The following is a 25,485-nucleotide window of genomic DNA, read 5'->3' as shown; positions in this document are numbered from 1 at the left end:
CCAGGAAAGTGAGCTATTGAGAGTTGTTTGTCTCATGGGACTATAGGACCCGATTCATCAATGTTTTACGCCAGAATTCTGGTGGAAAAGGCTTTGAAAAGTTGTTAAATTTAGGTGCAATTCGAGGATGTGCTAAAATCTTGCGACTTTTGTCGTTTTCACGCCATTTTTATCAGCTCCGACAAAGTGGGAATTTACCTTCAGTTTTGAAGATGATGTGGGCTTACATAGTGAGGTAGATCCTCTAAGCCAGGGTTCCCCAACTCCAGTCCTCAAGGCCCACCAACAGGTCATGTTTTCAGGATTTCCTTAGTATTGCTCAGGTGATAATTGCATCACCTGTACAATACAATGGAAACCCTGAAAACATGACCTGTTGGTGGGCCTTGAGGACTGGAGTTGGGGACCCCTGCACTAAGCCATAAGTGAAGGTGAGCAGCACAGACCGGAAGTGTTTATACAGTGTAGAAGAACAGCCGGATGGTGCGAGGACCAGTAGAGATGGAAATCCAGAACGGCAGGTGGATCAGCAGAGCTGGAAGAGCTACATTCAGCTTGGCTAAATATGTGCGGACATCAATTTGAGGCATGAGTGTGGAGAGCACACAGGCGCAGCAGAGTGGAGTAGGCAATCAAGCACCTGGTTGCAGGAAAGTTGAGGGTGCGGATGTCAACATGGAATACGAGATATGAATAGGCTTGTAGATAACTTGATGCAGAAGAGTTGAGGGTGCAGATGTCATACATGTGGATTGTGGGCCCACTGTGCCACGGAGACAGGCTTACCTAGGAGGGGCGTAGCTAAGCAGCTATCTGGATTTCGCTAGGGCTCATGATGGTGGAGTTAGACTTGAGCTGCAGGTAACCGCCAGGTACCAATCCTAGGCAGTCACTAGTACTGCAGCTGCTGACTCTAGGGGCCATGATTGCAGACACAGGCTCAGATTCTCTGGCAGGACAGGATTCGGTCACTGTTCAAATATCACACATTGTGGGTCGCCGCGCACAACGGCCACAGGCTCGAAAACTCAGGCAGGGCTGGATTCGGATACTGGAACAGGCGCTGACAGTATGGACTGGAACGCTAACCAGTAGAGACACTGGTACTGGTTCAAGTACTGCAGGAATGGTTTGGGGTACTCGTGCGGCATCTTGTTCAGGTACCGTAGGTGTCATGCTCAGGTACCACCGATGCGGCTTCAGGATTCAGGTACCACTGGTGCGGCTTCAGGGTACAGGTATAACCGATGTGGCATCAGAATTCAGGTACCCCTGGAGCTGTTTCAGGTTCAGATACTGCTGCAGGTTCAAGTACCACCCGTGCAGCTTCAGTTTCTGGTACCACCAGAGCGGTGTCTAACTCGGGTACTGTCAGTGCGGCTTCGGGGTCCAGATACCGCTGGAGAGCTGTAAGGCTCAGGTACCACCGGGGAAACTTCAGGTTCGAGTCCTCAGGTTCAGGTAACACAGGCAACAGGGACAAGTTCTGGGTTAGTCAGCATGGGTCACAGGCACAGGTTCAGACTAAGCGAGTTCTACAACAGGTTCAGGTACTAACAGAATAGGTTCAGGGACCTGGCAACTAACTTAGCAGGGACAAACACGGACTAACACTAATAAGAGCATCGTACAGGCATCTACCTACCGGGGATGCTGATACAAATACTAAATATCTCCCGGTTATTGGCTGGGGGCATTTCCAAAGTGCAAGTGCTGCCCGTTTAAGGATCGGGGATAGAGCGCGTGCACTAGATGTGCTGCCAAGGGACCAGGAAGACATTGAGGGCATGGAGACATTGGTGAGTATGCCGGCGTCCCTTCCCGGAAGGAGGGAAAGGGAATATGCAGGGATGCCGGCATTAGCATTACAGCAGACAGGGCCTTTGAATAGCAGAGAGGAATAAGCTGACAGGTGCCTTGAGGCAACAGAGTTGGGCATGATGTCAGCACGAAGAACAGCAGAGTAGAAAATCAGACATTTGGCTGTGGCAGTGCCAAGTAGGCATACCCCTGAGAAGCTTGCAAGTAGCATGGCGCACTGCAACCTGAATACACACTTTAGCTGACCTTAAAAGGCCTTGGATGATGACAATCGAGGAGTATGCTCTAGATTAACATAGAACTGGGACCAGCCATAGGAAAAAAGGAGCAGATTCCAGTGATGGAGCTGGGACAGGTGAGTAACAGAAGAGTTGCCCATACTTATTTGTTGGGTCAAGACTTCTAGATACCAGACCAGGGAGGTAAGAGGGACTAAGATATCAGCGGTGTCTTTGCCCTGATACCTAAGGTGATCCAAATGCCTGTGAAATGTGATTTTATTTTTTTTTTTTTTTGCATTGGGGACCGGGATGCACCAGGTTCTACTATTAACAATCACATTACATTACAACAACCTAATTTCGATGGAGAAAAAAAAATCTTGGCAAAGCTAATCTTCTTATCCCAAAAGCGATATTGCAGGACGTGTCTGCCGCTTTGCAAAACCCAATTGATTTTCTTAATCTTGAAGAACCATATAATGCCCTCAGTCATATGATCCTTACCTTAACTGCCTCTCCGTACGTTAACTTAAATCACCCACTACTGGCTAAGCCTAATTAAGTTACTTTGCTGTTAGCAATTTCAGTTAATTAGGTAATTAGACGAATTAGCTAATTAAGTGTGACTGCCGTTACACAAAAGCAGGTAGTACTGCGCAGGTGATAAGAAAACAAAAGCGAGGGGACCGATAACGGGAGATTATAGATCTGTTTTATTATCTGCATTGAAGGAAGGATACATTAGATTTTTTTCTGCTTTATGGGCAGAATGAAGGATTAATATCCATGACCGGTGCTCCAGAGCTGAAATCACACCTGTTACAGGTATTCAGCCACGGTATAGGCAGATATGCACCGTCATGAAGGTGAAGACATCCTACTAATCATCTAGGAGACCTTCGTTTAGCCGAGTGGTAGTTTCCGGAGCACTGACCCTATATATAATGTGTTGGGGTTTCCACTTTGGACAGGTTCTTCCCATGTTGTAGGTCAACTGGTAATAGCTGATCATTGGGGGTCTACGTAGAAGGTCTAATCATATTAACATTGCCCAACACCAATGGTCCTTCAAAGTAAGAACTGCTCTTTCCAATGGCTATCTGCTCTGCCAAAGTTGTGGGGATCTCTGTTTTCTACCTCCATATGTATCTTCATGGTATTGATGGAATGGGTTTGTCTTGGAGCAAGCTTGTCCACTTTTGGAATCCAATCTGCAGTGCAACATGATGGGCAAAACCATGCCCCGTTTTGCAAATTGTCCCATTCTCTTCCATTCTCCTGCTTCCCAACCTGCTGAAGGTGCATCTCCATCTCAGCAATGTCATGCACCGGATAAGTCTTGCATTACTTTCCAGGAATGGTACTTGCAGAGCCCAGAAGTTTTGCAAACTTATTCGAGAGTTCAAAAAGTCTTTAATTTTTCCAGGAGCCTCCTGGACGTTCCAGTAGAGCAGGTTAAAGTGGTCCAAAGTCGATATCTCCATAAATCCAACTACCTAGTTGGCATGAACCTTAGGTGTCAGGGATATACATCTGTACGTATCCATATTGTGGTGCCCGTGGACTGGTATAGGCCTATACTGTGCTTCTGCTGTCAGACGTGGCATGCCACCAAATCATCTCAGATATTCTTGCTACAAACTTGCCAAAGGGGCTAATAAGGATAAATTACATTGATGTGACTGACACGGGACCCCCATATTTGGGGTTTCCAGTGGTGGCGCTAGAAGAATATGCTGACATGTGGTACTTTTGCAACAACGGGGAAGTCACCGGTTGCGGACCACGGCTGTACGCTAAGCCCTGGCCATTTGCACATTATTACAAGCGACAGTGATCCATCCCTCCAATGACCCATTTATATTGCTAATCGTTCGACACCGGTAATCTGTGAATCCATCTCTTTTGTCTCGTTCCTCAGGAAGCTGTCCTAATCCACATGTCGATAAATGCAATTTCCGGAAATGATACCAGTTTAGTTTGCGACATGTTCGGGGTGAAAAAAAAAGCTCAGACGTTTAATGTAACAAATCCGCATCCAAAGGTATCAACATTTTCTCATTTATTTAACATTATTTCTTCAGGAGATTAAGTCCAGGATTATGTTGGGTTATATAGTTTCTTTGTTTTCTTCCAAGAAACAGCACCTCCCTGATGCTATATATATAATATGTAAGATATATACAGTATATAATTTTTGTAGTTGGGTTTCATGTAAATTTTTGCATTGTTGACTACCGTGTTGCACTGCCTTTTTGCTGGATGCAGAATGAGTTAACTAAGAATCCATCAGTGAGCTAGTTCTTAAGGAGTTTTATTTTTTTGAGTGGATCCGCTCACCATCTTGTATTAATGTCCCCCATCCTGGTCTCCTTCTTGTAGTAATGTCCCCATCCTGGTCTCCTTCTTGTAGTAATGTCCCCATCCTGTTTTCCATCTTGTATTAATGTCCCCCATCCTGTTCTCCATCTTGTAGTAATGTCCCCCATCCTGTTCTCCATCTTGTAGTAATGTCCCCCATCCTGGTCTAATTCTTGTAGTAATGTCCCCCATCCTGGTCTCCTTCTTGTAGTAATGTCCCCATCCTGTTCTCCATCTTGTAGTAATGTCCCCTGGTCTCCTCCTTGTAGTAGTGTCCCCCATCCTGGTCCCCATCTTGTAGTAATGTCCCCCATCCTGGTCTCCACCTTGTAGTAATGTCCCCCATCCTGGTCTCCTTTTTGTAGTAATGTCCCCCATCCTGGTCCCCATCTTGTAGTAATGCCCCATCCTGGTCCTCATATTGGTGTAATGTCTCCATCCTGGTTCCCATCTTGTAGTAATGTCCTCATCTTCTAGTAATTTCCTTTATTCTGGTCCCCATCCCTGGAATCTGGCTTTCTTGTCCTATGTTATACTGCTCTCAGATAAGAAAACCTGCTGACAGATTCCCTATACGTCGCTCAATCCGTGCACATTACACAATTATTAGGAACAATGGGTCGTTAGAATCTGACGACTTATTGGCCGGTGTAAATGGACCCTAATATTGTGCCCCCCATTTTACAGTCAAAGTCTCTGACGGGAAACCTTAGAAGGAGAAGGATCAGGAAGGTCAGAGCCTCTTGAGGTCGTCTTCTTTCTTCAGGTTCAGATGTTCTGGTTAAAGGCTAATCATCGTGTTTTATTGGCATGTATAGATGACTCATTCCATGTAAACTATCGTGGAGCAGGTTTATATTGGCCTCCAGCCCAAATATGATGTGTGCTGACTCGTGTCATCAATGATCCACCTGCTTTATCGTCTCAAGGCCCAATTGTTTATGTATGTGATCACTATGGCAGGACTTATGTGATCACTGCATGGTTCTATTATCTATTCACTATATGGCAGGATTATATTTTTCACTACATGGAACTATTATGTTTTCACTGAATGGTTCTATTATTTACCGTACTTACTAAAGGGCAGTAATATAATATATGGCATAATATATAAGATGGTGCCTTACTACCATCTACCATGTTGGACAGTGCGATATGCTCACTGTATGGTAATGTGGTCTAGTCACTATAGGGCAGTGCTGTGTGTTCATAGTATTTCCATATAGTGAATACAAACTAGTACCGTACAAAGTGTTCACCATGTGGCACTATTATCTCTGTAGTGCAGTACTATGTGTTCACTGTATGGTACTATTAAGTATTGACTATTTGACAGTATTCACCATGTAGCACTATCATTTACTCTGTATGGCAGTACTATGTGTTGACTGCATGGTACTGTTATATAATCCCTGTATGACAGTATAATGTGTTCACTATATGTGTACTCTGATAATACCACAGTACAGGGATGTTATTTACTCTGTGGTAGTATTATATACCCACTGTATGGCAGTACTATGTGTTCATTGTATGGCACTATTAAGTATTCACTATGTAACAGTACTAGGCATTCACAGTGTAGCACTATTATTTACTCTGTATGGCAGTACTATTTCTTCACTGTATGTATACTATTATATCATCCCTGTGTGTCCATATTATATACTCACTATATGGCATTACTATATATGCAATTTGGGAAATATTTCCCAGTATTACTTCCTAAAACATGAGGTCCAAACACCTTTTCGTCCAGTGGTCTTACATTCCCAGGATTACGACTACCGGCACAATGGTCCCTAGCATGGACATAGTGGCTCCGCAGTATAATCCCACGACCACAGATGAGGACAAGGACCAGTGTGAATATAATCATAACCCATTTGTCAACCTGTGGACTTTAGGACAGAACCGCAGCCGCCGCGATGCTTTCGGTGGCCAGTTGCCATCTTTGGCATGGCATGGCGGTTATTAATGCGTTGTTCACACCAAGGTTGACAACAACTAGGTAGTCATTTCACAGTGATAAAATGGTGTTGGTTTCCCTTTAATTGGTTAATTAGTCAATCATTAGTACAGCCTCTAAACTCTGCCGTGCCAGCGTCCCTGGAGGGTGTAACTCTACGCTGTCAGCCAAGTGATCTAAGCAGAGAAAATGAACTGGTTATGCTGGGAGAAATGCGCCTCCAAGTCTTGCTCTGGTTTCGATTACTAGAGGAGGGTGTCCCCATACTCCGAGGAGAGCGCATTGGCATGCACGGAACGTCATCTGCCTGAATATCATATCAGCAAACGGCTGCAGATTGAGATTTTTTTTTCTTTCCTTTTTCTATTTCCTGAGGACATTCCATAACTAGTAGAGGACCTCCAAACTTCATACCGTGAGGGAGGCGATGGTCCATGGTGTGCCCATACCATTTTAGGTGCCAACTTCCATCATAGTAGTCATTTATGTGCCAAAATGGAAGCATGGTCGTGTATTGACCATCAGTGGATTCTGTAGATCATTCCCAGCAGCAGATGGCACGCCTGCATGATCAGATCAGTGTCCCATGCCATAGAAAACTTGGGGTAAAAACTGCACCCAAAGTCTCAATGACCTACACTGTTCTATGGCCAATGTAGTCCTGTGTAACATCACTGCCCCTTCTCCCACCAAGCAGGGACTCCGGCATACTCACTGCCCGGCTGCGTGGCATGGTTCCCCAATGTGCTCCTTGCTTCCTTCCTGTTCTGGGTCCTGTCGGCATGCCTAGGGAGAGCACATATAGTAAAAACCCTAAGCCTATTGGTCAGAAGCACTTAATGTAAGTGTTCACCTGCAAGATGGTACTCAGCCAATAGAGGCATCTTGTTTAAAAGGCACCCTCCTCAATAGGGAGGTGCCAAGTAACACATTCAGTCCTTAGGTAGTGTGGTATTATACCAGTGAAGTTGTGAGATCTCCTGGTCCCAATGTGGCCAGGCCTGAATCCGAAGTCCCTGGTCCTTGTGCAGCCAGGTCTGAATCTGAAGTCCCAGGTCTTTGTGCGGCCATGCATGAATCCGAAGGCCCTGGTCTTTATGCCTGAATCCGAAGTCCCTGCTCCTTTTGCGGCCATGCCAGGGTCCGAAGTACTTTGTCCTTGTGCGGCCAGGCCTGAATCTGAAGTCCCTGGTCCTTGTGCGGCCATGCCAGAATCCGAAGTGCTTTGTCCTCGTGCGGCCAGGCCTGAATCCGAAGTCCCTGCTCCTTTTGCGGCCATGCCAGAATCCGAAGTGCTTTGTCCTCGTGCGGCCAGGCCTGAATCCGAAGTCCCTGGTCCTTGTGCGGCCATGCCAGAATCCGAAGTGCTTTGTCCTCGTGCGGCCAGGCCTGAATCTGAAGTCCCTGGTCCTTGAGCGGCCAGGCCTGAATCCAAAGACCCTTGTCCTTGTGCTGCTAAGCCTGAATCCGAAGTCCCTGGTCTTTGTGCGGCCATGCCTGAATCCGAAGTCCCTTTCCTTGTGCTGCCAGGCCTGTACGTGTATTCCGTGTCTCCGGACTGCTACAACCAGTCCCCGAACACTGAAGCCACATTGGTGGCATCTGTATCCTGGAGCTGCTCCGGCGGTACCTGAATCTGTCCTGTCTCTACGTGTCAGTAACTGTCCTGCAGAGGATCCAAAACCTATTAGTCTGAACGCAGTCTGTCCATATCTGTGTCTGCTTACCTGCAGCTGAAGTACTGAGGACTGCCTAGGAGTGGTTCCTGGTGGCTACCTACAGCCAGGCCTAACTCCACCAGCAGGAGCTCCAGTGAACACCTGGTAGTCGCTTAGCTACATCCCTCCTAGGTAAGACCATCCTGTGGCACTGTGGGTCCACGAACCACGTGCGCCACCTGCATGCGTAATACCCTGGTATTAATTTTATTCCATTGGTTGGTTTGCGTAATACACATTAGATAGTGGTCATTTAGCAACATCTACCAACCCCAACGGGCAGGTTAATACAAAAATATGGGGGAAATAAGAATCATCCCAATTATTTCCCGGTGAATCTTTGGAAGTGGAACTCTGGCTCTCCTTATGGAGACTAGCTGAATTTGGCAATGCTCCATGGGAAAACCTGCATCTTATCTCCCCTGGAAGGAAAGAGCAATAAGCCAGCTTGTGGAGGGAGATACCCTGAATGGTCAACCATTCTCGGCAGATCTCCTTGAGTTGAGCCAGGCACCTACCCCCCGACCTGATAAGGAATAGGATTGATCATCCCATCTGACCATTGTGGACCAGCGGTGATATCTTAGATATGTCATCGAATGGGCTGCTGGCCTTGAACAGCAGAGTTTCGCAAGATGAAGTGATAGAGGCAATGGGGTGAAACATGACTACGGGCTCAGACTACATACAGGGTTGTTTGTAGTCTGTAACCATGGAGACACATAGATCTTCAAAGGAGCTGCATACACTAAACAGTAGGGGCTTTTTTTTTTTTCTTTAAAAGTGTCATGCATTGTTTGCAAAAGTCCTGCGTTCACAAGACGTGAATATTAAGCAGGTCCATGTCCGACACCAACAAACAATAGGAACATTTCTAGCGCCAAAAACTATGCGAAATTGTTCTGTTCATGATGAAAATAATAATACGCGTTATCTCCTCTCAGCTTCTTCCAGGTGGACGGGGAATGAATACCCACTTGCTGGATGATGGGCTAGTCAAATTGCTTTCCGTCTGGCTGACAATAGAGATGAGGACGTCATTTAACCACGTACGTCTCTAGTTAAGTGTCTGTTTTTTGGCTCCTTTGTTGCGCCCTCAGCGGGAGATCTCGACAGCCCTTGTTCACAACATTCCTCGGCCTTCGGGATGCGCCGCCTCGAGTCATCTTGTGTTCCGTCTGTAGAATTTTGCTTTTAGAATCTTGAGAAAAAAAAAAACTCCCAAAAGACCGTGGAGTCCATCACTTCTCTACTCCGGTGGTGCAGTTGGAGTCGAAGAATCGATCAAACGGAAGGAGAGAGCTGACTCGTCGTTCTTCAGACTAAAGCTCTCATCCTGTTATTTCGGCATTATATCACGGGAAGGGCTGGAGGAGCAGGAGTCTCAAGTCATGGGTGCCGATGGGAACGCCAAAAAGTCACGCAGTCTTGGCTAGGGTGTTTGGATGCAAGAGTATGGATTTCTGTTCCGGCTAATAGATAGCTTGGTTTTGACTTTAGATTGGCCAACACAATGTTGGATTTGTAGGCGTCCAACCATCAGGGATCTAAATCAGGACTTGTGTGAGATTACCATCTCTGCCTTCCCTTCCTCCATAGCGATCCTACAGGACTTTAGTGTAACATATGACATAATCTTTAATGAGATTGTCTAACTTGCTCAAACATTTTTGAAAATGGCAGTAACCCCATTCACTCTAGTTTAGGACATTCCAGAAATCTCCACCTAGAAGGTTAGAGTTGGAAGGGACCACCAGGATCATTGCGTCCAACCCCCTGCTCAGTGCAGGATTTACTAAACCATCTCAGACAGATGTCTGTCCAGCCTCTGCTTGAAGACTTCCATTGAAAGAGAACTCACCACCTCTCCTGGCTGCCTGTTTCACTCATTGATCATCCTCAGGGAGTGAAGTGAAGACATCACCCTCACGAAGCAGAAAGTGAAGGCATCCTGTTCTTCGATCACTTGACCATTGTTGCCTGTGATTGGCTGCAGCGGTCAGGTATCTTGAAAGAGATGCCATCTGCAGTACGTTTTTTAGTCATTTGAAGGTTGAGTCTTGTGATTGGCTGGAGTGGTCAAGCCATCAATGCACATCCACTGCCGTCTCATATGACCACTGCAGGCAATCACAGATGTAAACAATCAGGTTCATAAAGAGGGGGATGCTCATTGGAGACCCCGACCGCGGTCTGTGCTGAGGAGCCATGGAGGTTTTTCACTTTTTTCTGGAAGTCAAGCTACATGACTAACATGGCTGAGAGGATGGAGCACTGAGTTGGAAATTATAGCGCTATTATTATTATTATGCTTTTGCTTATATAGCGCCATCATATTCCCCAGCTCTTTACCACATCATCATGACTGTCCCCATTGGGGCTCATAATCTACTGCTATTTGGAGTGTATGAGGAAACTATAGCACCACACAAACACGGGGGTGAACATACAGACTCCTGGCAGATGTTGTCCTTGGTGGGATTTGAACCCAGTACTGCAAAGCAACAGTGCTAACCACTGAGCCACCGTACAATGCTTACCACTGAGCCACTGTGCTGCCCATTGGTTGCATTACCCGTCCTTCCTCTTGGTTACAGCCATTACGCAATAATTGGTCACAGAGTCTAACGAAATGGAATTGAGTGAAAGTTGCATCCTGAGCCACTGGCTGTGGGCACCACATGGCACCAACATTCGCGTAACTCTACCCCTATAGGCACGGCGATCATTATTTACAGAAACTCGGCAACAGAACAAGAAGCGGCACAAGTGATGGATCTAAAGCCGCCGTTAATCCTTTCACACAAGGGGCAAGTAACCCGATCCGTTCATACAACAGATGTCACCGATCTGTAAGGGATCTGATACCCGGCAGGTGACGTGAGGTGCACACCGCCCCCTGAGCGTGAGCTAGAATAGCGGGAATATGTAGCATCACTAAAGCTGGACCGTGGAGTAGGACGTCTGCAGCAAAGGGAATCGGTCACTGGCTGTTGGGTGCAGGACGGGTTTTAGGAAGTAAAAAAAAGTGACCACTGTTTCCTAGGGGCCCGAATAACCAAATAGAGCATGTAAACCTTCACTGCCCTGAACTCCCAGAGACTATACCAATATTTCCTTCACTGCCCCGAACCACCACTAAATCCCTTCACTGTCCTAACCCACTTTACCATTGAGCTTTACTTTTTGTCTTGAACCACCAAGGATTCTGCATTTTAACCCTTCATTATCTTAAAAGGGTTGTCCGGGCTTTTCACATAATCTCAGTACATATCTGGGCTGCAGAATTATGACAATACGTAATTTACTTTCTGTCACTAGTTTGCACGGTTTTCTAGATATTCTGAACGGAACGTCCAAGGGGGGGGGGTGTTATGGAATTGAAATGAGAACTAGTCATAACCTCCTACTCTACTCCAAACATGCCCTCTATAGCAACAACCCCACCCTCCATAGCTACAGGCCCTCCCCGACCACATGAAGAAGCCCTCATCACACAGTAACGAATTCTTCCCCCTCGAGCAGCCTCAGTGCAGAGAGCAGAGAGCTGCTCCTCCCCCAGACACACGCTGAACAGTGATCTATGGAAAGTGAAACTAGTGAGGAGGGAAAATCGTCCTGTATTCTGGGCCATTCCATGATTACAATACATAACTCATTATCAGTAATTCCTTCCCTCACTGTCCCAGGCTGCTGGCAGCAGTGAGAACAGACTGTGTGATGGGGGTCTGCAGCTTCTAATCTGCACAGGGGATGGCAGTCACTGATGTAATCTGTTCTGTGACAAAGCCTCTGCTGTGTGAATGAGACAGCTCCGTGTCACTGATGTCTTCACACAGCAGCAGATTTGGTGCAGTGTATGTGTGAGCACTGTGTCTCTAATGACACAAATACTGATGGGAGCAGCCTGTCCAATTAGCAGCTGTAACAGTGGGAAGTGTTGGGGGGTGTATGTATGTATTGTGCTGCTTTCACAAATACAGGATCACTGCTGTGTTTTTTCCAATGCTGGAATAATGATAAAGATGAGTGCTGGTGCAGTTTACTGCCAGCCAATGAATGAGCAGTGGGTGGTGCTGGTCACTGGAGCTTGCTGGGAGTTTGGTGGAGCTTCGCACACACACTGCACCAAATCTGCTGCTGTGTGAAGACATCAGGGCACAGAGCTGTCTCATTCACTCAGCAGAGGCTTTGTCACACAACTGATTACATCAGTGACTGCCATCCCCTGTGCAGATTAGAAGCTGCAGACCCCCATCACTGGCCATCACACAGTCTGTTCTCACTGCTGCCAGCAGCCTGGGACAGTGAGGGAAGGAATTACTGATAATGAGTTATGTATTGTAATCGTGGAGTGGCCCAGAATACAGGATGATTTTCCCTCCTCACTACTTTCACTTTCCATAGATAACTGTTCAGTGTGTGTCTGGGGGAGGAGCAGCTCTCTGCTCTCTGCACTGAGGCTGCTGGAGGGGAGGGGAAGAATCCATAAGGCTATGTGCACACGTTGCGGATTCCGCTGCGGGTTTTTCCGTGCGGAAACGCAGGTAAAACCGCAGGTAAAGTGACCTGCGGTTTGGTCTGCGGTTTTGCCTTGCGGGTTCACACCTCTACTATGTTAAAGGTGTGAAACCGCTGCGGAAACCGCACAAACAATTGACATGCTGCGGTTTGTAAACCGCAGCTTGAGCACAGCGTTTTTGAAACCCCATAGGGCTTCATTGTACTGTACCATGTCAGCGGAACTGCTGCGGTTCCGCAGGGCCAAAACCGCTGCGGAAACGCAGCAGAATCCGCAACGTGTGCACATAGCCTTACTGTGTGATGAGGGCTTCTTCATGTGGACGGGGAGGGCCTGTAGCTATGGAGGGTGGGGTTGTTGCTATAGAGGGCAGGTTTGGAGTAGAGCAGGAGGTTATGACTAGTTCTCATTTCAATGCCATAACAACCCCCCTCCCCCACCCCCCGCCTTGGCCGTTCTGTTCAGAATATCTAGAAAACCGTGCAAACTAGTGACAGAAAGTAAATTACTTATTGCCCTAATTCTGCAGCCCAGATATGTACTGAGATTATGTGAAAAGCCCGGACTACCCCTTTAACATATCATGAAATCGACCATTTATCTGAACCTCCAGGAACTCTGCCATTGATTCCTACACTGCCCTAGACCACCAGGGACTCTACGACATATATTCATTCCATGTCCTGAACAGCAGGAACTCTGCCATTGATCCATCACTGCTCTAACCCACAAAGGACCATTGATTTCTTCATCACCCTGAACCAAAAGAGACTCTACTATATGTCCCTTCAGTGTCCTGAAGCACCAGGAATTCTGCCAATGAGCGCATCACTATTCTAACCCACCAGAGACTCAACCATTAATCCCTGGACCACCAGATAATTGGCCATTGATCCTTTCACTGATCAAGGACTCTACTTCTAATCCACTCACTGCCTTAACCCACCCGGGACCCTACCCTTCAATTCCAGAAACTCGGCCATTGATCTGTTGGCTGCCCTAGATCACCAGGGATGTTACAGTGAACCTTTCACTATATAGGCATCGCCTATCCATATTATTTTAGAAAATGGCGTAGGTGGGGGGGGGGGGAAATCCACTTACATAATTTTGTCTAAACTTGTCTGGTTGGACATGGGAAAAGGAACAATTTTAGCTTGATTGCATATCACTGGATGTACTGGCTATATAGGAGACTACCCTGCTTTCTTACACAGTCTTGTTTCAGGTCACTCTCTATGCAGGAAGCATGAGATAATGACATAAAAAATCATATAAATTCCGGTTAAAGAAATGAAAGCTGAAGAGAAAGGGCAGGTGCTACTAGGTATAGTAAGTATTGAGAAGAAAGGTTTAAGGACCCGGGCCCAGTGCTCACGTATGTATTATGTAAACCTAAATATAGATCTCTGCTTCGGACTTTTAAAGAACATACTTTTTCCAGGATTAGAATAACATGGCCGCTATCCTCCTAAAACAGCGCCACATGTATCCACAGGTTGTGTGTGGTATTGCAGATCAGCTCCATTAACTTGTAAGAAGCTCAGTTGCAGTTTCAGACAAAAATTGTTTTTGGAAGAGTTTCTAACATTGGACAACCCCTTTAACAAAAAAAAGGAAGGGGGGAAACGGGCTGATGGATACGTGGCCCTTTTCTCCTCCACTATGTCTGTGGATATATAGGCACCAGGGAAGTGACCCCTCTACTGGTTTATGCGAGCCCCTAAGGTCCAGGTAGGTCGCCAGTACTCAATGTGGCCAGTTTCTTCTCGAAATAGGTGGCGAAAATATTTCGATATAATATGTTTCTGTAATTTCAAGGCCTTTTATGTGACTAATATCAACCGTAGCCCTATCTTATATATCTTACAAGTAGATCAAGTTATTCCATTGTTTGATGGGGAGAGGTTTTCCCAGAATGACTTATTGGAGCATCTAATGAATGATAATGACCCCTTTTTTTTTTTTTTTTTTTTTTTGGGCCATTCAGATATTTTTTTTCAAAGCTCCGGTAATGATGAAAGAGCTTAGCTACTAAGGAAACTTCATAAGGAAGTAATCAAGACAAAGTTTCAAAGACAGAATCCTCTTTCGAAAGTCAGGACTGTGGTCGAGTGTAAACCTCGCCGTTTGTGCCTAAGTCTTCAGGGCGTAATAAATCTTCAAGGGAAAAAAAAAGAAAAGAACCTGTGTTTAAAGTTTTCCAAAGATCTCCAGAATCTATGGAGAGGAGGGGAAGACAAGAGGATGAGCGGGGAAAGTAAGCGGAGATTCAGATTTGACGACGTGTTATTCATCGCTGAAGACTGAATAGAGTTTTTACATGAGAACACACACGGGCTCGGACTGGCCCACCGGAGCGCAGGAGAATAATCCGGTGGGCCCCTTTGTAGGAATGGGCTACCAGCCTTTTATCTGAGCAGTCTAATCGCAAAGCATCCAGGTGCTATGCTAAAAAAAAAAACCTAAATTTTCAAAGAGGGCTCTTTACCGGGAGACTTTGGGAAGTTTACCAAGTCTTCTAGAACTTTCTGGGAGCATTGTCAAGAATGATGTACAGTGTATTCTTATGTGGTTTTTCAATGTATACCCCATCCCTACTGTAATTGGGTGCTATGCCTGGTGGAGCAGTAGAAGAGGGGGTGGTGTTCATGGGGTAAACCAGGCAGTTTCCTAGGACAAAAAATAGAAAAAGTGTTAATTGAGCTCATCACTTATGTGTTAGAGATAAGTATCTCAGGAGGCTTCTAGGGTAGGCCATCCATGGTCCAGGTGTGGTGCACAGAGCATGCACTGGTCTGAATTCCAGGTCAAATAGCTCTCGATGGTCCAGAAGGGGATGTTCTCCAGCGCCAAAGGCGGGAAGTTCTCGATAGAAGGATGGCCTCCAAGAGTAGACCCTCTGTGAACAATTCCTGGAGTAGCAAGGCACATGGAGGAATTTATCTCTGAAGTTTATGGCCTACTTAAATCCCCCCCATACTGGCCAGCTTTATAACTTTTGGTAGAACATTCCTTATTTGCTTGGGTTGATGTGTTGCTAACAACTATGATATTGATGCTGACATTAATGATCCGATGTCGCGACGGACAAGTGTTTGCTGTTTTATCGCCATTTTTCATGGTCTGGGACCTGTAGCGCCTCTCGGTTCGGCAGTATGGGTGTGAGCGTTGTCCAGCTGGAGTTATCGGCTCCCATCCTGTGATATTACCATTGTGACGAGAAGAAGGCCCCTCACATCTGGGTCGTGTTTAGACATGAATCAGTGGCGGGTCTTTGGCTGGGGGCACATTTCTGACCCGTGTGATCACTGGAGGACACTGAGGGGCCTGAGTTGAGGTCCCTCTTGCGTTTCGCTACCTCGTGTTTAGCCTCACCACGGAGGCACATGTCTTGTCAGCGCTACATTCGCGCCTAATCACCTCCATGTAATTTCTGTTTGAACAAGGGCCACTTATCAGATGTCGGGTAAACATTGGGTTTGGAAACAATTTATGTCAAGGGTGAAGCCGCGTTTCTCGGGTTGTGGAGAGACTTCGCTGTGAGGGAGTGGAGTGATTTTTATAGTCTTGAAGCCTCATAGTGAAGTATGGCTTCTCTGTGCAGCTGTCAGTAATGGCCTCTTATTCACCACGGCCGACCCTTATCTGCTGTCACATGCTTAATTATGCCACAAAGCGCCCGCCATCCTCTATTGTAAACTGCTTGAATGCATGGCGGAGGATGTGGGGCCCGGGCCGAGCTGGGGCCTGGGATGGAATCCGACAATACGGAGCCGCGAGTTACACCACAGCTAATAACTAGGAGCGTAATGGCCGCACTCCCCTGTGCAAGAATATTGGAGGGGGCGGTATCACCTGTGCATGGGGTAGTTGGTAGCTTATTGATGGGTGGGGGTCCGACTGCAGGGACATGCACCAATCCACAGATTAGGGAATGTTTATCCCCTTTCAAATTGAGCGACAGTACTGTAGGCACATTCACCTGCCACCGCATTCATCATCTACAGGGCTGCCAGGCGTTCAGGTAATGAATGCAATGTATGTACACAGTGACTGCACCAGCAGAATAGTGAGTGCAGCTCTGGGGTATAATACAGGATGTAACTCAGGATCAGTAATGTAATGTATGTACACAGTGACCGCAACAGCAGAATAGTGAGTGCAGCTCTGGGGTATAATACAGGATGTAACTCAGGATCAGTAATGCAATGTATGTACACAGTGACCGCAACAGCAGAATAGTGAGTGCAGCTCTGGGGTATAATACAGGATGTAACTCAGGATCAGTAATGTAATGTATGTACACAGTGACCGCAACAGCAGAATAGTGAGTGCAGCTCTGGGGTATAATACAGGATGTAACTCAGGATCAGTAATGTAATGTATGTACACAGTGACTGCACCAGCAGAATAGTGAGTGCAGCTCTGGAGTATAATACAGGATGTAACTCAGGATCAGTAATGTAATGTATGTACACAGTGACTGTACCAGCAGAATAGTGACTGCTGCTCTGGGGTATAATACAGGATGTAACTCAGGATCAGTAATGTAATGTATGTACACAGTGACTGCACAAGCAGAATAGTGACTGCAGCTCTGGGGTATAATACAGGATGTAACTCAGGATCAGTAATGTAATGTATGTACACAGTGACTGCACCAACAGAATAGTGAGTGCAGCTCTGGAGCATAATACAGGATGTAACTCCGGATCAGTAATGTAATGTGTGTGCACAGTGACTGCACCAGCAGAATAGTGAGTGCAGCTCTGGGGTATAATACAGGATGTAACTCAGGATCAGTAATGTAATGTATGTACACAGTGACTGCACCAGCAGAATAGTGACTGCAGCTCTGGGGTATAATACAGGATGCAACTCAGGATCAGTAATGTAATGTATGTACACAGTGACTGCACCAGCAGAATAGTGAGTGCAGCTCTGGAGTATAATACAGGAGGTAACTCATGATCAGTAATGTAATGTATGTACACAGTGACTGCACCAGCAGAATAGTGAGTGCAGCTCTGGGGTATAATACAGGAGGTAACTCAGGATCAGTAATGTAATGTATGTACACAGTGACTGCACCAGCAGAATAGTGAGTGCAGCTCTGGGGTATAATACAGGAGGTAACTCAGGATCAGTAATGTAATGTATGTACATAGTGACTGCACCAGCAGAATAGTGAGTGCAGCTCTGGGGTATAATACAGGAGGTAACTCAGAATCAGTAATGTAATGTATGTTCACAGTGACTGCACCAGCAGAATAGTGAGTGCAGCTCTGGAGTATAATACAGGATGTAACTCAGGGTCAGTAATGTAATGTATGTACACAGTGACTGCACCAGCAGAATAGTGAGTGCAGCTCTGAAGTATTATTCATTTTTGTTGCTTGGACACAATTACAGATGTTTTTGTGCTTTTCTCATGCTTATTCATTGGCCTTTCCCTACGGAGGTGCTTATGTCTCCTTTTTCTGTATGTAAATGACCATGTTGTAGATCACTGTTCTGTGTCGTCTATAACACTTGTCAGCACCATATAAATAAATGATAGACGATGGCATTAGGATGATGATAATGGAGAGCTCAGCCCTTCCCCGGGTCACGTCCCATGAGCTGCTCCTCAAGGAATACGTGTGGCTGTGTTTTTCTGTGGATCTACATTTTTTTCCGCTGTTGTTCTGCTCCTTTGAGAACCTGCTGGGAAATTACTGAAACATCATTATATTTTTTTCACAGCTTCTAGATTAATGAGCAAAGGAAATGGAGGCTGCTGGATGCCGATATCACGGCTAGCGTTGGACAGATCTGGCCCCATACAGACATCTGCAGGGTCCCGGGAGCCCTTCTTCCATCTACATCTTGTACATCTTTATTTCCTTTTGGTTGACACTTGATGTGATAACAAAATCCTTCCCTTTTTCTGCACAAGGTTCCATGGATATGGTAAACCATTTTTACTTTTACAAAACTGTTGTGCTATATTGTCTGTGTTGCTGGAGCTTCACTTTTGAAGAAAGTCATTCTTCCAGTGTTAAAAAAAAAAAAAAAAGAAGACATTTTTAGTATTATTTCAGGTCAGGAATGTAGGTGATGGTGATGCCATCAATTTGTAGGTTTTTAGCCCCCAGGAGAGGTATATCTAATAGAAATGGTTAGAGTCCCTCCGGAGAAATGTTGCCTTGTCGTGGTTGGTGGGCACATATAAGGGCTCATACTCACTTGCGAGAGACTTGCACAATTCTCATACGAGTCTCTCGCATGAAAACCTGGCACTGCCGCTGGCACTCGGACCGGAGCGTGCGGCTGCATGCAGTGCCAGGTTTTCATGCGAGAGACTCACACGAGAATGAGAACTGGTACTATAGAACAGGAGGAACAAATATAAACCACTTTTCTAGAACATCTCTCATTTTTGAGTTTAAGTAACATTGCGGTTTGGTAAAAAAGAAACTGCGGATCTGTGACACTGCGGTTTGGTGACACTATGGCTTGTGACACTGTGGTTTAGTCACACTGGCTCATGACTCTGCAGCTCTGTGACATGGCAGTCTGGTGACGTTCCGGCTCAGTGTCACTGCGGCTTGGTGACAATGCGGTTTGGTGTCACTATGGCTCGGTGACATGGCGGTTTGGTAAAAAACAAACTGCGGATCTGTGACACTGCGGTTTGGTGACACTATGGCTTGTGACGCTGCGGCTCGGTGACAAGGCGGTCTGGTGACGTTGCGGCTCAGTGTCACTGCGGCTTGGTGATGCTGCAGCTTGGTGACAATGCGGTTTGGTGACACTGGCTCAGTGTCACTGGCTCGGTGATGCTGCAGCTTGGTGACAATGCGGTTTGGTGACACTATGGCTTGTGACGCTGCGGCTCGGTGACATGGCCGTCTGGTGACGTTGCGGCTCAGTGTCACTGCGGCTTGGTGATGCTGCAGCTTGGTGACAATGCAGTTTGGTGACACTGGCTCAGTGTCACTGGCTCGGTGATGCTGCAGCTTGGTGACAATGCGGTTTGGTGACACTATGGCTTGTGACGCTGCAGCTCGGTGACATGGCGGTTTGGTGACGTTGCGGCTCGGTATCACTGCGGTTTGGTGATGTTGTGGCTCAGTGTCACTGGCTCGGTGATGCTGCAGCTTGGTGACAATGCGGTTTGGTGACACTATGGCTCGTGTCGCTGCAGCTCGGTGACATGGCAGTTTGAGTCACGTCACCAAACCACAGTGATACCGAGCCGCAACGTCACCAGTGTCACTGAGGCTCGGTAATGCTGCTGCATGGTGACACTATGGCTCGGTATCACTGCAGTTTAGTGACACTATGGCTCGGTGGCATTGAGGCTCAGTGACGCTGTGGATCAATGACCCTACAGCTCTGTGCTACTGCAGCTTCGAGACACTGGCTCGGTGGCACCGATACTACTGTTTGACACTATGACTCGGTGACACTGCGGCTTGATGATACCTTCGTTTGGTGACACTGCGGTTTGGTGACACTAAGTATCACCGAGCCGCAGCATCACTGAGCCATAGTGTCACCAAACTGCAGCGTTACGGAAACTCATTTTCACTGAAACATAGTATCACCGAGCCGCAGCATCACTGAGCCAATGTCTCAGTGAAAATGAGTTTCCGTAACGCTGCAGTTTGGTGACACTATGGCTCGTTGATTCTGCAGCTTGGTGATGCTGTGTTTCGTTGACATTGCCGCACGGTGACACTATGGCTTGGTATCTCTGCGGTTTAGTGACACTATGGCTCGGTGGCGCTGTGGCTTGGTGATGCTACGGTTTGGTGACACTGACTTGGTGATGCTGCGGCTCGTTGAAACTGCAACTCGATGACACTGCGGTTTGGTGACACTATGGCTCGGTGACGCGGCGGCTTGGTGATGCTATGTTTCAGTGACAATGAGTTTCCCTGACACTGCAGCTCGGTGAGACTATGACTCGGTGATGGTGTGTTTCAGTGATGATGCAGCTTGGTGACACTAGGGCTTGGTTACGCTGCGGCTCGTTTATGCTGTGTCTCAGTGACGCTGCGGCTCGTTTATGCTGTGTCTCGGTGACGTGGTGGCTCGGTGACATTGTGGTTTGGTGAAGCTGCGACTCGGTGAATACGTCTCCTTTCAGTCTTCTCCTTTCTTCTTCTTTACACGCAAGATCTGTAATTAATTAGTACTTTTTTTATCTATTCTAGGACAAGTAAGTGCTTAGTATCTCGCGGTGCTTTGAAGTCGGAGGAGCCACTCAGGATGAATAACTCCGCCACCCGTTCTATTCGGCTTTGTAGATGCCACCAGATATCACCGGACTGGACAGAAAATGTTTACTCTTCTTTGGCCTCTTCATTAATCATTCAGTTTATAAGTAAAAATTCTCATCTGTTCATTGTAGAATATGATCGTCTTGTGTCTCAGGGCTGGAGGATAAAACCAAGCAACGTGGAGCAACACGAGTGGGTTGCGCCAAAGTTACTCTCCTACAAGCGCCATCTACGACGAGTGTCAGGAACTCTACTTTTTATCAGTGAATAGAAACATTTGAGCCCTGCTCAGAAAGTAGAAGCCCGGTCAGGAGGCAGCTATGTGCACAACACGGTGGCCCAGACGACCGCTATGGGGCCCTTGGAGAGAGGGAGCCCAGTCCTGGCAGGTCCCTTTGCAGGACACCTCTCTCCTAAAGAACTACTTTGTTGGCAAGCAAAGGATGGAACATGTACCCTTCCCATGACAACTGAGCCCTTCTGTCTAGGGGGGCAAAATCCAGAAAAATAATAGGGGGGGGGCACAAAACTGCTCCCCTAATCATGACCTTTGCCTAAAGATGAGCGAACCTCCCATCATTCGCTTCAGGCAGATTTGACCCCAAAACTCAATAAAGGGTTAATTTTCTCACCTGTCGAATGTCGACTCCGATGCCAACGCAGTTCCCCAGTGCTCCGCACCGGTCTTCGTTTTTTTTCCGCTGCACCATTTTGTCGTATTTGTGCAAATTGTAGTTATTTCAAGGACAAGCAGAGTTTTCTATCTGAAAGGAGATTTCTTTCAAAAGACCTCGCTTGGTGACTAAATATTAAAGGGGGGCTAGCTATCCAGGAGCCACAACCATTATGCAGAGCAAAGGATGGCTGCAAAGAGTGTATTTGGCTCTGTGTCATGTATGCACAATGCTATGGAGATCATCGGGTGCGGTGTAATGCTGCTTTTCTCCAGTGATGGCGCTGCAGGGAACTAGAACACTTGCTATCAGGTCGTTCTTGCCTCCACCACTGATCGCTGTGATTCCCACCAGCAGGATGCCCTGTGATCAGCTAATCCCTGGTGAACCCTCTAATAATTATCCAAGGTGGAGAAGTCTAGGACTCTTTAACTAAGAAATCTTTTGGATAATAGCTCTTAACCTGTATTATCCCACATCGCCTTGTACTATAGCATATTTATCAGCAACACATGTTCCTGCCTCCATTCATTTTAATTAGGCCTCCACTGGGAACTCGCAGCTCCTTAGTCACTGACAATAATGAGTGCCCCCATTTAGAAGGCGCCCCACTTCCCCCAGCGTGCGTCGGTGATCATTACCTCCAAAAAGAACTATAAATGTGTTTTTTTTTCCTTTTTTTCCTCGTTTTGCAGAAAATACAGAGTCAGCAGTTTGTACACGGACTGGATTGTGTCCAATAGTTTGGGATTTATTTCTTCTTTTAACTAAATTTATGTACCCGGTACCCTCCCCCCATTAGCCGGCGGCTCGATGTGTCACGCGGCTCTCGTCAGATATATTGTTTATACCCTGCTATTTGTTTCTTCGTGTTCTGCAGAAGATTAAAACGTTCATCGTCGTTTCTTTAATTTTAGAATTGCTTTTGCATCCTGGAGCTCAGCACAAGCCATTTCTAGGCAGATAAAAATGTGGGTGCAAAATAGGGTCATGTTTAGCATTTTTTGGGCAGCTGATCGCAGGTTATGGAAATTTCATCAGGTTATTTTTGTTGTTTTTTTATCATTTTGTTCAGCATGGAAACTATGCAAATCTCTTCTTTAGGGAGTGTAACTGGCTTCCAAACTCCGGCTTTTCTCCAGTCTATTTTCATGCCTTCAGCTGCATTAATATATGAACGTCCTCATTTGGAGTACAGATGATGGCAGTGATGGGTCAGCAGCAGCTGTGTCTCACTAGGAGCTCATGAAGACGTCCATGCAAGTTGGTCTGATCTTGGACCACAATGCATGGACTGGCCGCGACTCTCCCGACCACAGCGTGACAGCCTCATAGAAGTTGGGACGCTCAGGTCGGGAGAGCCGGGGCCAATCCGTACGTTGCCGTTCAAGATCGGACCGATTTGCATGGACATCTTCTTGAGAGCTAACTCTGGGGTGAAGCTGCTGCTGCTGCAGAAGATTGTTGTGATGAGCACAATATTCAGAGGAGGAGACAGGGGCTGACCCATCACTGCCATCATCTGTACTCCACATGAGTATGTTTCTGAGATCAATGTAGAAAAATGGACATGGGAAAAGTCGAGGTGTAGAAACCACTTTTTTTTTTTTACAGGAATGAAAACAAATCTCCTATCAAAGTGATTTTCAAAGTTTCATAACTTTCCTTACCATACAAAACAAATAAAACATTAGTCTTTAAATTGTTTATATAAGATTACAAAAACAAACAAACAACCTTTTTACATGAAAAAGCGCCTTTCTCAGGTTGTGTCTGGTATTGTAGCCCAGCCCCATTCAGGTTCAGTCATATAAACTGGCTCAGTGGTCAGGACTGTACAGTGGCTCAGTGGTTAACACTGTAGCCTTTCCACAAGGAGTTTGTATGTTCTCCTCCTGTTCGCGTGGGTTTCCTCTCACACTCCAAAGACAGACTCATAGGGAATGTAGATTGTGAGCCCCAATGGGGACAGTGATGATAATGTTTGTAAAGTGCTGAGGAATATGATGGAACTATACAAGTAGCATAATAAATGATTCTGTACTCTAAGTCTACAGTCATACTTTAATCTGCCTCCCTTTCTTGCTAGCATACTTTTAGTATCTAGATTGCAGGATCAGACTACACAGAGTTTGTTTGTAGTCTGGTACCGTGGAGATAGATCTGGATCAGTAAACACAAAGGAGGAGATTTTTCACGAGGACGACTGCCTCTGTAATGTGAATATATTTAGGCATAAATGAGGCGACCTGACAAAATATAGGAAAGGACAAAGAAGCAGCATTCAAAGGAAATAACTTTTTACCATTTTTTGTACCTTCCAAGATTTAGATCCCAAATCGCAGCGCCATTAGGTAGTACCTAAAAATGAAATAGAATCCTCAGACTTCTTCTGCATTTTATGCCAACGAGAGTCTGCTGCGTTGCATGGCTTTGGCCTTGGACTATTCAAGTAGGGAGCAAATACTTTCTCTCCCCACTTCCAAAATTTAGAGTATGGAAAAAACAGACCTTCAAAAATTATAGCGTATCCTTAAAAATAAACACAAGTTTGATGCCCGAAACTAATGAGCCCAGGAGCGCAGCGTCAGCAAATTTTTGCTCGTCATTACTGTTTTCATTTCTTCTTATCGGCTCTTGGGTTTTATCTACTCTGGTAGGTCATAAACAAAGATAAACTCAAGTTCCAACATGGGAAGATCATCTGTGGCCAAGGAGATAAATCTGTGTGGATGGGAGAAATATTTTTTAAGTCATTTCCATGACATCATATTTTCTACGTACTCATAGGGTGGAGAACAGTTTATATCTAAGGAGCTTCGAGGACCAAAAATGAAACCGTTGTTCAAATGGGATTTGAGAAGTTCATTGTGGGGGTTTTCATTCACGTAGTGGACTTTACCTTCAACCTACTGGCATAGAGCTCTGATAGGGAAGGTTTTCCAGTAGTTTGACCAGGATTCCAATATTTTTCAGGTTGGTGGTTAGCAAATGGTCATACAAAGACGGATACCAGGAATCGTTTTCACTGATCATGTTCATCTTTTTGACCAATTACAACATTTGGTCTGAAGGAATCAAAAACTTTTTTTTTTTTCAGCAAAATTTCCCAGATCAATCATTTATAATTGGACTGTTTATAACTATAATTCGATCTACGGTTCTCTAAACCCATTACTGACTGATTAGATTGCAATTTGAACCACCGATGGAGATATTTCCTAATCATAACTTTTATTAAATAGCCACTAACCATAACCACAAAGTCTGATTCTTCAGGGTCTAACTATTGGGAAGCCAATTAGTCCTGAGAATTGGGGCACTCGATTCTTCACCCCAGAGGCGAGGTGGTCACTCTTGTATAGAAGGTTGGAAGTAGCAAGCATGGAGTGAAGCGACACCGCATTCCGCAGGATGTACTTTAGTGTATGAACAGCACCTTTATTATTAAGAGGTACTCCCCTACATAGGGCCTGGTCCACCAAAAATAATAAGCATTTTTAGGGACACCATACTTTGCTCCCTTTCATCACAATCTTGCTCTACTTAGCACTCGTTACACTGATAGTCAACTTGGACCGAAACGTCTGGATTTTGTACCACTGACTGTAATAAATACTACCTTATTCATCCACATAAGTTAGGTGCCAAGTTCTTTTTGTTACGGTTACTGGTTTGGGACCCTACTTGAGCACCACCACCAGTAGTGCCACGTCACATTCTAGTCTCTAAGTCATACTTCTGGATGAGCAGCACAGACTGGAGATGTCGATGCAGCAAGCGACTATGTAGAAGGATAAATGGACAATCCGTTTAATAGTAGAGTTGTATATGCTAGTTGGCACCTGGAACAGCAGATCCGAGAATGCGAAATGGCACTTTGGAACAGCCAAGCTGAGCGTGCAGTAGACCACAGATGAGTT

The 25,485-nt window shown here is 45.9% G+C and overlaps 1 long non-coding RNA gene across 6 annotated transcripts in view; it reads left to right on the top strand.

The window, feature by feature from the left end:
• Positions 1–23,611, top strand: part of LOC141084782 (uncharacterized) — a 37,549-nt gene extending 13,938 nt beyond the window's left edge. For all 6 annotated transcript variants that reach the window (XR_012231109.1, XR_012231107.1, XR_012231112.1 and 3 more), the window contains exons 3-4: positions 18,364–18,570; positions 20,823–23,611. This is a non-coding gene — a long non-coding RNA (uncharacterized lncRNA). The remainder of the gene's footprint in view (positions 1–18,363; positions 18,571–20,822) is intronic.
• The last annotated feature ends 1,874 nt before the right edge of the window (positions 23,612–25,485 follow it).

This window comes from Dendrobates tinctorius, unplaced genomic scaffold, assembly GCF_039654945.1.
Source record: "Dendrobates tinctorius isolate UK_male_01 unplaced genomic scaffold, ASM3965494v1 ptg000027l, whole genome shotgun sequence".
NCBI lineage: Eukaryota > Metazoa > Chordata > Amphibia > Anura > Dendrobatidae > Dendrobates > Dendrobates tinctorius.
This window is presented reverse-complemented; position numbering and strand designations above follow the sequence as displayed.